General features: G+C 38.5%; 1 pseudogene; it reads right to left on the bottom strand.

Annotated features, from left to right (window-relative positions):
• Positions 1 to 9,011: 9,011 nt before the first annotated feature.
• LOC142985749 (frizzled-like) lies at positions 9,012 to 10,235 on the bottom strand (annotated as a pseudogene).
• Positions 10,236 to 17,970: the final 7,735 nt, after the last annotated feature.

Below are 17,970 nucleotides of genomic sequence, written 5' to 3'. Positions count from 1 at the left end.
TAACAATATGACACAAATTTGACGATATATGGACATACCAACCGTAACTAGGGCTGTAACATAAGTTCAAGAAGGACATTCACAGCGTTTTGTGTCTCAGCACCTCGGCTATTCCCGACGGGCGATCCAGAATGCCTGGAATCGATTTTAAGAGACAAGAACAGTATCCAGAAGACGAGGATCAGGCAGAACTAGGGCAACTACTGCACAAGAAGACCGCTATGTCCGTTTGACTGCGCGAAGGGAGCGTTTTATCACCGCTCGTTCCTTACAAAATCGCTTGCGCCAAGCCACAGGTACCCGTGTTAGTGACCAAATGATTAGAAACCGGTTGCATGAAGACCAGCAGTTCACCAGGACGCGTATAGTGCGCATTCCACTTACTAGTGCTCATCGGGCAACCCGCGTAACATTTGCAAGGAACATCTTAACTGGAACATGAGTGATTGGGGTACAGTGCTGTTTACTAATGAGAGTTAGGTGAATTCTTTTAGTGATGATCGTCGGATTAAAGTATGGAGACGAGAAGGTGAGCGATTTTCGGACCCTTTAATCCATGAAAGTAACAGATTCTCCCGAATCTGTTACTTTCATGGATTCCACTGTCATGGTGTGGGGAGATATCAGCATATCCGGTAAAACTGAGCTTGTAATTCTCAATCAAGGCACTGTAACTGCTCAGCGATACATTGAGAAGGTTGTCAGACCCCTTGTGGTCCCATTGGCACAGAGAATTGGTGCAAGGTTTCAGTTAATGCACAACAATGCACGCGCACATACGGCAAGACCCACCAGAGCGGCTCTAGAAGACGCTGATATCCGGGTGCTGCCGTGTGCCGCGAACAGTCCAGGCCTCAATCCGATTGAAAACATGTGGCATCTACTCAAACGAAACGTTCGAGATACCGATCGACCGGTTCATAATGAAAGACAACTGATTCAGGTGTTAAAATCAAGTTGGGAGGAAATTCCTGAAGAAACAGCGAGACATTTCATGGAAAGCGTGCCTTCCTGGCTTCAGGAATGTGTTCTCAAAAGAGGAGGCCACAAACAGAACTAAAAAACTACAAAAAACAATCCGGTACACAAACCTTTCAAAATTATAGCAAGTTTTCCGTAATCGTATTTTTCGTCAAAAATTGCCATTTTGCTTAAAACGCTATTTGTAATTTTTTTTCGCTGATATCGGATTTGATTTAATGTTAATTACATTAAAAAATGAGTAATCTAATTAACTTTGTAATTTTAAAACACCTACATTTTGTAATGCGTAGGATGTACTATGTGACAAAGTCGTGTATAGTGTAAGGATTCCAAGACAAGTGAAACGCTCAGATGTTAGATGCCAACTGTTTATTAAAATAATAAAACTCATATACCAACTCGCCCGACTCATACGTTATACACACTTATGCATTTCGCACGCGTCAGCTTTAACACACCTATGCAAGACCCCACAATATTCCCCCCTTTTTTTAAAAAAAAATTACATACAATTTTTACAAGTTACACATAATATTACACATTTTGACATAATAAAATAAGTAAAACCTTCATTCGAACATAACAATAAACTCATTTTCAAGATTAGTACCTAATAATAACTTGTCACACTGCACAAGGCCTATTGTTTTCAAGTTACCTTTCACTTATATTTACCATTAGTTACATGATTATCTGCTGTTTGTTTACATTTACACAAAAATTTTAAGTTGTCAAACAATATATATATAAATGGTTGTCCATGAGAACATTTAAAAAAAATAATCCGACTACCAACACATTATACCAATTAATATGAGGTAATCTTAATAATACACATTATATTAAATAATTGTTCAATTCTTACAAACATAACTATGATGGGATCTGAAGCTTACTGAGCATTTCGGTGTACACATGTTGCTACGTGACCGGTAATGCCACGATCACGTTACATTATACAGATGTGAAATGACGTCACCTTAGCACTAAGCTACAAGTACAACATATTTAAACAATATAACTCTAAACAGTAGGGTTAAGCAGAACACTTTACACTGTATTTCACATTTACACACTTTTGCTATAAAGGAGAATGCTCAAAATGTATGGGAAAAAAACCCAGGCCGTACACAAACGGTGTGTAACTCAGAATTTTAGTGATACTGAGTGATTCAATTCCAGATATTCGCCTCTATCAAATTCGATGGCTAAATACTATTTTTTGCTATTATCTACTATTTAAAAGGTGAATTTAAAAAATAAATATTTTTCAAACATTCATCACAATGATTATTTTTTGAATTATATAATTGTATAAGTAATTATCTAATACTAATAAATAATTAATTTTAATGGAACTGTGATTTTAAAAAAATAATTAACAATAAAATAATTATATTCTATCACTACATAGTACATAGAAGGTGCCAGCTGCATTTCTTCCCGTGCATACTGCAAAAGTCAGTAGAGGGATGGAAGGGTTTGGTGCTTCATAGGCTATAGGCTAGCAATCTACCACCATGACAACACTTTTCTACCTTATAATAGCCCTCCAATTGTCTGCCAACCCGCATTAGACCAGTGTGGTGGACTAAGGCCTGATCCCCCTCTTTGTTAAGAGGGGAGGCTCGTGCCCCTCGGTGGGGACATATATGACCTGGTGATGATGACTCATTTTTCAAAAATATATTTTTTAATATTTTTAATTTGTAACTCAGTTACATACCTATATTAAAAATGTGTGACTCAAAAAGATTAAACATTTATATAGGCAACTTATTTAAAAAATATAAAAATATATTGAAAACCCCTACTGAAAAGTTATAGCAAAATAGTATGTTCAGCCATCGAATTTGATAGAGGTAAACATTGGGAATTCAATTACACAGTATAACTATTTTTTTGAGTTACATAACTTTTGTGTACAGCCTGGGTTTTTTTTGAGCATTCTCCTTTTTACCTTTTATTTATACGACATGATGGCGCGGTTGCGCCTGCTGTGGCGCCATTGAAATTGATGCAGTACTATGCCATATTGCCATTTCTTTTTGAAACATTTTGCTAGCACCTTGTTTACATTTCTTGTATATATATATGCCACACAGATGATAACCAATGCTACTATGACCATGGCTATCGTACTATACTTTTCTAAAGTTTGTTCAAATTGCGAAGTGGTTGCACCATTCGCTCCATTTTGGGCAATAATTACTTCTTCCGATTTCCTTTCTACGCTGTACGATTTACCCATATTTATACTTTTCAAAAAAAAATACAATTTTACTGTATGTTACTGCTACTATCTCTAGTTGCCTAATGCGAGTGAACGTCTTGTGGATTGCCAAATATAAGATAAATTGATTGTTACAATATTAATTATACGAATACCTAATTATAATGTAATGATGCAATATCCGCTCTGTACATTTTCCGCTTACTCATTCATTTGTAGTAACACCTTTGTACTCATATAATTAGAACAATAGTAATACCTGCACTGCACAATTTATATACTAGCTAGTTAACCAGGGCTTGCCTGCTGATATTTTATAAATATAATAACTTAATTATTTTTACATATCTCGAAATCTAACTGGAACTCTAACTGCTCTACCAGAACTTGTGAACTTTGTTTTATTGAACGACATATTATTTTTCACTGAGACATCTTGTTCCAATAAATACGCTGGTTTTAACCTGTCTATCGACACTGAGGCGACTCTATCTTCTAACTGAATTTTGAAAACCTTTTCTGATCTCTCTATTACTTTGTAAGGACCTTCATACGGACATACCAACGACTTTTTAATTCTGTCGGTGCGTAAAAATACATGTGAACAATCCTTAAGGTCTGGATGTACAAAAAATGTTTGGTTACTATGACCCTTAATATTAGTTGGCTTGTATTGTTTTATACTGTCTCTAATGTTTTGTATTACTAAGTGCGGGTCCTGACAATAGGAGCTTTCTACGAAAAATTCACCTGGTAACCGTAGTGACCGGCCGTAAACCATTTGCGCGGCGCTTACACCTGATTCGTTTTTTATGGCTGCACGGAGTCCTAACATCACGCTAGGAAGTTCGTGATTCCAATTTTTATTACCATTTAGCCTCGCCATCAACGATGCTTTCATACTTCTATGCCACCGTTCAACAGCTCCATTACTCTGCGGGTGATATGGGCTTGTCCTAATCTTTTGTATGCCTAGGTATGACATTAAACTAGTAAACAACTTGCTTTCAAATTGCCTGCCCTGGTCACTTGTTAGTTTAACAGGGCAGCCAAATCTACAGATCCATTCCTTATATATTACGCTTGCTACAGTATCTGCCGAAATATCTTTTAATGGGTACGCTTCTGGCCAACCTGTACCTCTATCCATAACCGTTAAACAATATCTATAATCGTCTACCGTGATTGATAGCGGGCCAACTAGGTCGATATGAATATGGTCGAATCTGTCAGCCTGTAGATATGTACCATAGCTAGAAATCGTGTGTCTAGTAACCTTAGACTTCTGACAACTCACACAGGTTTTCGCCCATAAATTTATATCTCTGTTCATGTTTGGCCACCAAAATTTTTCTTTAATCATCTGGCGCGAAGTACGCAGTCCCGGGTGACTAAGATTGTGAACAGTACAAAATGCAATTTTTCTAAAAGATGGTGTTAAATATGGTCTCGCATTTTCGCTCGATATCTCACAATAGATAGACTGATTGGAGTGCGGAATAAAATTTTTTTTGAATTTAAATTGGGGGTTGTCTAAAATGTTCTGTAATTCTACATCTTTACTTTGTTCCAAGGCTAACTTTTCGTAATCTATTGCATTCGATGTACACTCTATGGTCTCTATACGCGACAATGCGTCCGCTACGATGTTATCCTGCCCACATACATGTCGTAAATCAGTTGTAAATTCACTAATAAAACTAAGTTGCCTAATACGCCTAGGGCTTTCTTTCTTATTGTTTTTAGATAGCTTTGAAAATGCGAAAGTCAAGGGCTTGTGATCAGTAAAAATAATTAATTCACGGCCTTCGAATAGACTTCTGAAATGTTCTACACCTAAAAATATAGCAAATAACTCTCGGTCATATGTGCTATAGTTTTGTTGTGTCTGCGTTAATTTCCTCGAAAAATAACATAATGGATTCCATTTACCATCGTTAAATTGTTGCAACACGGCTCGTAGGAGCCGTGTTGCAACAATTTAACGATGGTACAGTTATCTGAAGCGTCTGCAAAAAGTGCAAGTGGCACGTTATCCACAGGAAATGACAACGTGACCGCGTTCATGAGACCGTTCTTACATTCTAAGAATGCTTTATCAGCATCCGGAGTCCACTGTATTAATGTTTTATCGTTCTTTTTAGCCTTATGAATAAATTTATTTAATATTTCTAAATATTGTACTGCTTTAGGTAAATGCCTTCTATAAAAGTTTACCATGCCCAAGAACTTTCTCAACTCACTGACATTTTTCGGTTTAGGGTATTCAATAATTGCCTGCACTTTATTTTCTAACGGTCTAATACCTTCCGTAGTGACTTGGTAGCCTAAAAATTCTATACTAGTTGCCTTAAACGTACATTTCTCTAAGTTTATTGTTATTCCATATTCGCTTAAGCGACTAAATACTTGTTCTAAATGCTCATCATCCTCTTTACTGCTGGAAGACCCTAGAAGAATATCATCACAGTAACAGTACACGAAATCTAAACCTGAAAGTACTACATTTGTCATAAATCTTTGAAAGGTCTGTGCTGCGTTTCTTAAACCAAACGTCATGCGCTCAAACTCGTATAAACCGAATGGCGTTGTGATCGCTGTCTTACAAATATCCTCTGGGTTAATCAAAATATTGTGGTATGCCTTCTTTATATCAATTTTCGAAAATATAGTTTTACCTGATAGTAAGTATGTAAGATCCTGAACGCGCGGAATGGGATACCGGTCGGGTTTGGTTATAGCATTTAGAGCTCTATAATCGCCACAAGGACGTACTTGACCGTCTTTTTTTGGCACTAAATGAAGTGGGCTTGCCCATGCCGATTTCGATGGCCTACATATACCGGCTTCTAACATATTTTATTAAACTCTTCCTTTGCAATTTTATAACGCTGCGGTGCCAGTGGTCTAGGCTTACAAAAAACAGGCGGGCCCTCGGTGTCAATATAATGAAAAACTGAGTGCTTTGGTGCCTCCTTGAATGACATGGGCTTAAGTATATCGGGGTATTTTTTTAATATGTCATATACAGGGTGATCATTTCGTAATGTAGAAATTGTAGGTTCGAGATGATTTACGATCGTTCCTTGTACGGCCAGGTTAGTAATTTTATCTACTAAACAACGTCCATTAATGCCTAAAATTAACTTAAAATAGTTTAAAAAATCTACGCCTAATATCGGCTGTTTAACATCGCAAACAACAAAAGACCATTTGAAAGATCTCCTTAATTTTAAATCTAAGGTAAGTATCTTTGTGCCATATGTCTTAATATTAGAACCATTAGCTGCAAAAAGCGTATACTTTGAGTTTACATTTAAGTCTAATCTATTTTTTATGAATTTTTTAGGTAACACGGAAATACAGGCACCTGAATCTATTAGAAACTTAATATTAGATATTCTGTCACTTACAATTAGGCGGTAATCCTTGACTGCATCGCTTCCCGCCACCTGCTGCAGCTCTGCTAGTTTTCCGGCTTCGGGGCTTGAGTCTTGTTCTTCCAGCTGCATGGGGGAACGCATCGGTATGCTCGTCCGCGAAACTTCCAGTGATACGGGCACAGCCAATCTGGACTCTCCGGCGTCCTGCGCGGTCTTGATTGGGAATGGTCACGCGAAAAATTCCTAGACTTGCTTCTGCTCCTGCCTCGGAATCTACTTCTTGCATCCATCTCGTTTAACTTCAGATTAATCCTCGCGATCTCTGCCATTATTGTGGCTACCTCAAAGCTGTTCGAAGACTGCGCCTTCCCGCTGGCAACTTCGTTGACCTGCACCGGCTGGTGAGTATCCATTATTTTATCTGCTATGACTGCCAATTCTTCCAGGTTGCTTGTGGATGTCACGGTGAGTACAGCTTGAACTGACGACGGTAGATGATCTTGCCACAGAATTTTCAGTGTCTCGTCTTCAATTCTTCCTCTAGCTAACTCCTTCATTTTTCGTAATAATTGACTCGGCTTCTGATCTCCTAGTTCTATTTCCGTAATCAATTTTCTTACTTGTTTCGTTTCCGACTCTTCGTATATCTGCAGAAGGCGTTTTTTTATGGTGTCATATTTGCTTGTCTCCGGCGGGCTGGCTACAATGTCTGCAACTTGTTGAATAGCGTCCCTGCCCAGCTTGGCTACCACCATAAAGTATTTATTCGCATCCGATGTTTTCTGCGGCGTCAAAATGGCTTCTACTTGGCAAATCGATTATTTTCACTTCAGGTCTACAACAATAACACTTCATTCTTTAACCCTATAACCAGAATGTGTCGGTTATATAACGATACGGTGTTGGAACACTCTTCATTGGATATTTTCCACGACAATTTCTCTACGTTTAAAAGGGATGTTAGACATATTTTTTGCAGTCACACTATTATTAACTCTCAAGTCAAGCCTAAGTAAACTTCAATTTCATTTAAAAATGTAATTTCATGTTCTTCACTCACAATACTAACAAATTAGCTAGTAAGTTATTAAAAATAAGTTTTTAAAATATTTAGTATACTCACACACTAACTAAAATATAAGTTTATTATCTGGATGTATCTGTGCTTACATATTTAGAGGTGCAGTCTAGCTCTTAAACATTAGTCTTAGATCAACACTGTAATCGACTGTAACTTGTTTTGTGAGCCAAATAAATAAATAAATAAATAAATAAATAAAACCACAGTCGTGGATTTTCGGGCCAAAACGTCGGTATTTTGTTCGCAACCGAAAGTGTCGCTATACTGGTCCCACATTCTTCAATCTTCACAGGAGCTGGCGCAACAGGGCTTGGCGATGGTGGCGAGTACATGGTAACGCGTTGGAGTCGCAGCTACGGCTGTATGGTCTTACGTCGGGATCACCAATGTAATGCGTAGGATGTACTATGTCACAGAGTCGTGTATAGTGTAAGGATTCCAAGACAAGTGAAACGCTCAGATGTTAGATGCCAACTGTTTATTAAAATAATAAAACTCATATACCAACTCGCCCGACTCATACGTTATACACACTAATGCATTTCGCACGCGTCAGCTTTAACACACCTATGCAAGACCCCACAATTTCATAAAAAAATAAGAACACTAAAAAAATTAAGTGGCCCTAATTTTGTTTTGAGTAGTATATATGCATTAGTATATAATATATAGTATACTAATCTATACTAATATTATATTATATTATCTATTCTAATATTTTAAAGTTGAAGAGTTTGTTTGTTTGAACGCGCTAATCTCATGAACTACTGGTCCGATTTAAAAAAATCTTTCAATGTTAGATAGTCCATTTATCGAGGAAGGCTAAAGGCTCTTTTTTTTCTCTTTTTTGTTTAAAAGACAACTCCCGCACTAAGAATTGCTCTTGTGTCGCGGGGACTTTTACAAACATACAAACAACGGACACAAAGCACAACCAGACCCGAAGCAATTATCTGTGGATCGCACAAATAATTGCTCCGTGTGGGAATCGAACCCACGACCTCCCGTTGCAGTGGTATCGGCGTGGCGACCTAAACCACTGCGCCACGGAGGCAGTCAGTATATATCATCAATATTTTTTTTTACAAAATCGGGGAAAATTTTGACCCATTCTCTCTCATGTAACGCAAGCGAAGTTGCGCGGGTCAGCTAGTAGTTAGTATTATACGTACATAACTAACGAATATATAATTAGGCCATGTCGCAACTTCGGAAATTGAGTGCAACCAAGCAATATACGTAGGTTAGGTGTAGGTTACTTAGCATTTAATTTAATATTTGTAATTATTCTAAATTTTAATTCAAACAATAAATGGATCTACACGCATAACTACGTCTTTATGTTCTCTCCTGAATTCCACATACTACATGGCGACCCTGCCAGGATCCATGTGAGTGTCAGAATCACCTACCAAATACTTGAGGCCATACTGAAGAAGTACACCACCATAAAAAATATTGTATATGGCTCATGTTTTGTACCTTGAGTTATAACTGATATGTTTGGTAGTCTTGTACCACTGACTGTGGTAGAAAAGGGCCCCTGGCAACTAACACTGTCGCCTGCACTCCAACCCATCACATATGCTGCAGCTACCATAAAATAGCATACTGATAAAAATATAATGGACCTCTCGGGATATCTAAATCTGTCTGTGTCTATGAGAAATGTCAATACTGTAAATAGACAACTCACTGCACCCAATGTTGCCCACATACCAATCCATAATCTAGAAAAGTTCTTCTCATCTTGTGTAAAGGGCAATGCAAGGGGCTCCACAATCATATTCTATTTTATCTCCAACCTTAAGAGAGTACACCAGATCCAAAGTTTTAGGTACTTTAAATTGTACTGGACATACAAACCCATAATGTTTAGCTCCATTAAGTTTAGTAGCATCTCTTTCATTGCTGTTTTTAAAATCTACTGTAGGTAGTTTACTCTCAGTTTGTTTTCGAGATTTATGGGTTATATTATTATCACCAACACATATCACATTTTCATCAGTAGCAACGGGAAACTTGGAATATTCTAAATGTGCAGGTCATGGAAATCCAAATCTGATCATGAGTTCATCACAATTTTGACGTGCGGATTTACACAAATGACGCCAAGGAGGTAAGGCTGTGTCTAAAATTGTATATACGGGTGCATAGAACACAGGAAGAATTTCAGATCAGGAGAACAATTAACTTTGATCAAGGGCGTAAGCATGTGAATTTCTAGACCAGCTTCTTCTTGATTGGCATGATTTAACAGATTTGGAAATATCGTTTGATTGTACCTTATGTGTTGACAAATTTCAATAGTGATTTGTTCACAACGACCATGATGAGGTAATGTATTTCCTGGTAGTACAGTCACACGTGTAGTTTCAATTGTAACAACAAAATAATAATAATGTAAATAGCAAACGCAACCCCCGGTCTACTCATTATTATGGCTACCAGATCTTGCACTACAAGTTATAAACATAAAAATAACGCAGTTGTTTATGTTTCCCATTACAAATCACCAATGATAATGAATTACTTCGTCTACACATTTTCGCATTTTAACGCGATCATTTTATTCAAAAAACAATAAAGATTGAATTATTATCACAACAACAAGTATTTACACGAGCATTGTCCGGGCAGATTTAGTTCACCGCGTGGTAGAAGTTGATACAGAGGTCAAGGTCGTGGTAGTTACGTTAAAAAGTATAATAAGTCATCTTATCAAAGGATAAGGAGGGATTAGGGCCTGCCTAAATTTATTAGGAGCTACTGATAACTTATACAGACCATAATTATCTATTGCAAATATAGGTATTGTAAAGACAATTGCTATATGTATAATAGAATACGGGAATTAACGCGAACACGCATTTTACCTTAAAATGCCTAACGTTTCGGCGCAGGTTGCACTCGCCGTGGTCCCAGGCAGACTGGAGCAGCGATGACAGGACTTCGTGTATATGAGGCGGACGAATGTCCATCCACCCTCATATTTTGATTTTTCCAACCGCCACCACACACTACACTAACCGTGTCCCTATTCTGTGAGCTCACCGATTGCGAAACATAGCGAGGTTTTGTAACAGTAATCACTGGATTCCACGTCGCGGATAATTTGAAGCCGTCTTCCCGATTGAAATTTGAGTGTTTCTTGATTTCGATCGCTTCACGAACAATCCTCGAGTAGAAATGTCGTTCAGTGGAGAGGACTTGAGGGCGATGGAACTCAATCCAGTGATTAGTTCCTGCTTCGAGTAGATGTTCCGCAATGGCTGACTTGCTTATTTGGCGGTCGATAGCTGAAAGGGTCAAGGAACATATCGCCGCTGTTAAGAACCGTCAAATAAGCAAGTCAGCCATTGCGGAACATCTACTCGAAGCAGGAACTAATCACTGGATTGAGTTCCATCGCCCTCAAGTCCTCTCCACTGAACGACATTTCTACTCGAGGATTGTTCGTGAAGCGATCGAAATCAAGAAACACTCAAATTTCAATCGGGAAGACGGCTTCAAATTATCCGCGACGTGGAATCCAGTGATTACTGTTACAAAACCTCGCTATGTTTCGCAATCGGTGAGCTCACAGAATAGGGACACGGTTAGTGTAGTGTGTGGTGGCGGTTGGAAAAATCAAAATATGAGGGTGGATGGACATTCGTCCGCCTCATATACACGAAGTCCTGTCATCGCTGCTCCAGTCTGCCTGGGACCACGGCGAGTGCAACCTGCGCCGAAACGTTAGGCATTTTAAGGTAAAATGCGTGTTCGCGTTAATTCCCGTATTCTATTATACATTAAACATGCAACGCGAGAGTTTAAAAGTTATAATTGCTATATGACTTCCTGAATAGTAGTAACCTGGTTTTATAATATCATAGTATTCTCTATATTCTAATTCTAACACCTTATGTTTACCGTAGATTTTAACTAATTTCTTAATCATATATCGTAAGCTATTAATATCGACCATGGAATGGTGCGAACTAGAACTATGAATAAAAGCTAATATATTTTCTATTCTAATTAACTCATTTAAGATTTCGTTCAAATTATCGGTTAAAACAGTTAAACACTGGCTAAACTTCGCGAATTTTATAAGGCTGTTATTTCCATAATTAGTTTTATCTAAAAGTAGCGTTAAAGCTTCGTTAATTCTTTCTTGGTTGGTTACTAAATGCATGATGACGTCAGAATGTTGAACCATCCATTCTTTACTGAAACTAATATGTTTGTTAAATTCATCTTTAATTTTAAAGTCATTTTCCTGTAAGATTTTGATAGCATTATCATATTTAATTGCATCTGAATGATCTAAGTTTCCTGTAATACTTTTTATCATAGAGCCTAAACCGTCAATGAGACCTCGCTTTGCACGATTCGGCTTTAACGTTTCTAAATGATTTCCTACTCTTATTAATTTACTTGAGACGTAATCTATTTGGAGTTCAAATAACTTTAACATATTCTTATCTAATTTTTGCCTAAAACTATCTAAATCATCCTGTAACAGACTGATTTTATTCTCAATAGCGTCGAGCTTTATAAACTGTAAGAAGGCATGGTAATGAGTTATGAGTTTTGTAGCACCGAGACGAAAGGGCAGTATTCCTGGGCCTTCATCTAGGCTCTCAAGTGTTATCTCCGGATTTGTTTCCTGGGCTGCTATCAAATGAGCAATCAGGACCAGTAGCACCCTGCAACAATGTAGCGCTTTTAGGGGTCCGCTTTAAACGGCTTTTAGCAACTAGACCTTTTTTCTTAGACGTATGTATATATATGAATAGGAAGGTCAGCTAATACGGTATCTTGAGTATATCTAGGAGCTATTTTCTGACGACTTGCTAACGGATTACTAACGAAGATACGCTGCTGAGGTTGATACTCAACTTCAGGCTCGCGAGTTTTATTACGGTTATCTATAATATTACTACGATCTCTCAAAGATGATTCGTTTATTAATTCATAAACTAGTTTCATTTGTTCTCTATGATTTTGGGTATACTGTTGCATGAGATGTTTAGTTAAATCTATGTCTAAGGGATCTCGCGGATCAAAGTGTCCTGTTATAATATCTAAGGGTCGACATTTAGTAAAACTATGAATCGCACTATTGTACGCTAAAATAGCATAAGGAATAAGATTAACTATATCTTCACCTTTATGAGTTAATTTCATTATATGTAAGTGTTCTAACAAGGTTGAGTGGAATCGCTCTACAATACCGTTATCGTTAGGGGCATGCGGTAACGTTCTATGATGAGTTATTTTGTGCAGATTAACAAATTCATTAAATAATTGATTAGAGAATTCTGTTCCGTTATCAGATACGATAGTTAAGGGTAAGCCATGATGTGTGCAAAACTTTAATAATGCTTGTAAAATACTAACAGCTGTTCCGTTTCGTATATAATAAGCTTGTGCGTACTTAGAGAACACATCTACTATAGTTAAATATTTTTCCGTTTGAATTGTTAATAAGTCTATGTGTACAGTTTCGAAAGGTTTAGTGGCAAGAGGAACTAAGTTAAATTGCTGCTTGATGGGATGACGATCAAACTTCGCTTGACCGCATAAAGTACAATCGTTTATGAATTTCGTATCCTCATCTTTCATTTTGGGCCAATAGTATCTGCGTGATAAGGCTAAGTAACGTTCATTTATGCCACGGTGATTCGTTTTACCTTCGTTTAATAATTAATGTTTAATAATTTCCTGCTGTCTGAGATATTCCTTAACGTTTTCTAATTCTACCTTAGTTAAGACAAGATTCATCGAAGAGCTTCTAAATTTATCTTGTATGATGGGTATTATATCATACATAGCTAAAGGGGGATTTATAAGTAAGGCAGTTTTAGCTTTAAGATTAACATATTCCTTAATAACGTTTATAATATCGGATTCTAAATTCGATTGAGATACTTGTACTACTGTTCTAGTATGTGTGTCAAAGGGTTTGGAGGCTGTAGGACGCTTTTTAATGTCTCCGACGACGGATATACAAATTTGCCTATGAAATTTGTTTAAAGGCTCGTCAACTATGGGGATCTCAAGTATAGGGTTTTCCTGACTGGTGTGAGCAGACACTGTAGATGAATTTCCTACAGAGCGTAGCTTCTCTGATGCGTTTACTGCCATAGAACAAGTTTCCTCGTTACATATCTGAATACGAGAGAGAGCATCGGCGTTGGTGTTACTAGAACCCTTTTTATATACGACTGTAAAATCATACTCAGATAACCTAAGTTTCCATCTAGTTAATCTTGAATTGGGCTCTTTAAGATTCATGACCCATTGAAGTGGTTTGTGGTCAGTTATAATCTTAAATTTTCTTCCGAATAAGTAAGGCCTAAAGTACTTGGTAGCCCAAACAAAGGCAAGTAGTTCTTTCTCAATGGTACTATAGTTAATTTCATTTAAAGTACGAGATGCGTAACATACTGGCTTATCGGATCCTACTGTGCCTTGAGATAAAATGGCACCTAATGCAACATTAGAGGCATCTGTAGTTAAGATGAAATCTTTTGTGAAATCGGGATATTGTAAGATGGGATCATTCGTTATTAATGTTTTACATTTTTCGAAGCTTTCCGTATATTCTCTAGTAATTACGACCTTTCTACCTTTCTTTAAACACTGTGTCAACGGCTTAGTGATACGCGCAAAATCCGGTATGAATTTTCGGTAATAACCTACAAGACCAAGGAATTGCTTAATTTCTTTTGGAGTAGTGGGAATGGGATAATTTTGAATTGCTATAATGTTATCCGGATTGGGTTTGATACCTTCTCTAGTGATTACATGTCCTAAATAAGATGTTTCTAATTTTAAGAATTCTGACTTGTCTAACTGGATTTTGAAGTTAGATTCGCGAAGTTCTTTAAACACTTTTTCGAGGCTAATGATGTGCTCTTGCAGGGATGTGCTAAAAACGACGATGTCATCTAAATAGACCAAGCAGACCGTATTCTGAAGGTCTTTGAGGACATTATCCATTACACGTTGAAAAGTAGATGGGGAATTTTTCAATCCCATCGGTATACGTAAAAATTCGTAATGTCCATTCTCTATATTAAAAGCGGTCTTGGGAATGTCAATAGGGTCCATTTCTACCTGATAAAAACCACTTGCAAGGTCCAGGGTACTGAAATATTGACAGTTACCTACCTACCGGAAGTCTACTACTAAACGCCACTTAGTTTTTCCCGAAGCATCTGCCTTTTTAGGTACCACCCAGATAGGTGAGCTCCAGGCAGACTCAGATGGTCTAATAATGCCTTGACTTAACATCTTACTTATTTGGTCCCTAACTTCATCTCTATGAATGAACGGGTATCTATAACTCTTCGCGTGAATAGGTATTTCGTCGGTGGTACGGATACGATGTTTTATTTTATTCGTAAATGTTAAAGGTTCTCCTTCGACATAAAATATGTCGGCATATTTTCCGCATAAAGTTTCTAAGTTAATACGCTCTTCTTCGTTAAGATGATCAGTTCGTAAACGAGATCTAACATGTTCAGCCCGCGTTGTAGTTTGACTAACGTTTGAACTCGGTAAACCGGAATGTAACTGTTCAGTGCGCGTGCACTCGATATTGAAGGTCTCAGCTTGCACGGCGCGGCCCATAGAAAATATTAAATCATGTGAAGTGGGGTTAATTACTTCTAATCCGCGGTTATTTTTAACTGTAGTAAGGCAATCTCTAATTATACAGTTAGATATTTTTTCTGTGGGTAGGTGTCAAAATAAGTGGACACAAAAAATCACTCCTCCTAATTTTATTTTTATTTAATTAATTTATCAGTTTATTTTTAATTTTATTGACTCAATATCTTAGTTATAGTACTCACAATTATTATTATAATATAATATATGTAGTGATATTGCTTCACTAAACACCACCTGCCAGCTGAACACAAATCACATAAAAGTTGCAAGTCACTTTCACAAGTTGCTACACAATGTCTCAGCTTAGTGAAATTCAACTGACCCAGGCGAAGCTAGAAGAAACCTTCAACAAAAGGATGGCTGAACTGGAGGCTCAACTGCAGACGGGTGCGGCGAAGGACACAGTGGCAAAGGTGGCTGAGGAGTTCCGGACCTTCCGTGAGCTTATGTTTGGTGTCCTCAGCTTGCTCCGGCAACAAGTAGCAGAATGTGCACGGATGGTGGACTCCATCGAGACCAGACATCGCAGGAAGGACCTTCTCTTCCTCGGGATCCCGGAGACGGAGAACATTGACAGTGAAGGTATGGCCTCCATCATTCTCCAGGGCAAGATGGGCTTGACCGCTGTTACAGCATCTTCTATTAGGGTCTGCCACAGGATTGGCACCCCTGGAGGTAAACACCATCGTCCTGTACTTGTGCGCTTCTCGGATGCGGAGGTCCGGTCTTCGGTTTGGCGAGCGAAGGCGAAGCTGCGGGGGACGTCGATCTCGGTTAGAGAGTTTCTGACAAGGACCCGCCAAACTATATTTGCTAACGCTCGGCAGCATTTCGGCATTAAGGACTGCTGGACCCAGGACGGTGCAATTGTCGTCAAAACATCGGATGGAAGCCGTCATAAGGTCATCACCATGGACGACCTGAACAAGCTTACTACCCTGCATCCAAAGGTGGGCACTGTTAACTCCTCCCGGCCGAAGCATGCAGCAGCGAACACTGTATCATCTGCGGCTAGTTCGAAACCGCGTAAGATCTAGTAGTTTTCTTGTTTATATTGTGACGTCATCGATTCTAGTAACAGTGCACGGTATAGTGTTAACGCGACCCTCTTATACGTCAACTATTTATTTCAATTTAACGTTCACCTTCACATTACATCGTATTATTTTTAAACTCATTTCGTTAAATTTTAACTTGCGCACTGACAGGATCGCAGAGTTGTCAGCTGTCAAACTGACAGATGACATCTGACTCTGTGACTTCTTCAGTTTCGTTCGGAAATGTTTAGTGTTGCGTTATGTTTAATATTTAATTTCGTTCATTCCACTTCCCCTTTTTTTCATTTTGTTTCTGTATTTTTTTTTAATTTATAAATTTTGTGTTAGTGTGTGTTAGCTGGCGGGTGGTGCAGAGATGCAATTTGCACCGTTTTATTCCTTTCTCTTTTTGTTTTTTTTTTTTTTTAATTATTTAGTGGTATTCCCTTATTATAATATATATTATATTTTATTTTTTATTTTTTCTTCAATATTATGTCTAGCGAAGATGAAGCTTCTTTTGCATCTGCTGACGATTTTAGCTCTTCCTTGAACGATAGTTTCAGCTCCACAAGGGGCACGCTCGGTGATTTTGTTCGCCAAAATTTTCTATGTACAAATAAAAATGTGTTTAACGTATGTCACCTAAATGCGCAAAGTATACCGAGCCACTATAGTGATCTACAAGAGGCATTCGCTGATGCTGACGTTCATGCCATCCTGATTTCGGAGACCTGGCTCAAACCTCACTTACCTTCTTCTTCCTACTCTCTTTCTGGTTTCACTCTAATCCGCAATGACCGCATAGATAGGAGAGGTGGTGGCGTCGCTATCTATCTTAGAAGTGACTTCACCTACCGTATCCTAAACTCTTCTTGTCCTTATTACTCTGCATCAGCTGAATTTATTTTTCTCGAGGTTTGTGTCAAAGGAGCCAAAGTCCTTCTTGGCGTCGTATATTGTCCCCCTTCCGTTGACTATTTCTCCAGCATCGAGTCGGTGCTGGAATCTACGGGGTCCAGTTACTCACATCATATCATCATGGGCGATTTCAATACTGATCTCCTTTCTCTCCGCTCACCTCGCTCCTGTAAACTGCTTGAGATCGTCGAGTCCACCAGCCTTCACGTTCTACCCCTACATGCCACTCACCACAACACTGAAGGTGAAGATACCTGGCTGGACTTAATCCTCACGTCTGCTCCCTCCCTTGTCTCATCCTCTGGCCAATACCCAGCTCCCGGTTTCTCTCACCACGACCTGATCTTCATGTCCTACTCCCTAAAGCCTCCTAAAACCCGTCCTAAGGTTCTGTACAAGCGTTGTTTCGGGCGTATGAATGTTGAGTATTTAGGTATGGACGCTGCTAACCTTGACTGGGAGCAGCTAACAACAGCTTCGAGCATTGATGACAAAATTGCTATTTTCAATAGAGCTGTTGTTGGGCTGTTTGATGTCCACGCGCCAGTTAGGAAGGTTAGGCTTAAACGTCCTCCTGCGCCCTGGATGTCAGAAGGCGTTCGAATGGCCATGAGGCGAAGAGATAGGGCCTTTGCCAAGTTTCGCAGAGATCGGTGTGACGAG

Source organism: Anticarsia gemmatalis, chromosome W (genome assembly GCF_050436995.1).
Source record: "Anticarsia gemmatalis isolate Benzon Research Colony breed Stoneville strain chromosome W, ilAntGemm2 primary, whole genome shotgun sequence".
In the NCBI taxonomy this organism is placed as follows: domain Eukaryota; kingdom Metazoa; phylum Arthropoda; class Insecta; order Lepidoptera; family Erebidae; genus Anticarsia; species Anticarsia gemmatalis.
The sequence above is the reverse complement of the archived record's forward strand: the minus strand, read 5'-3'. Positions and strand labels throughout refer to the sequence as shown.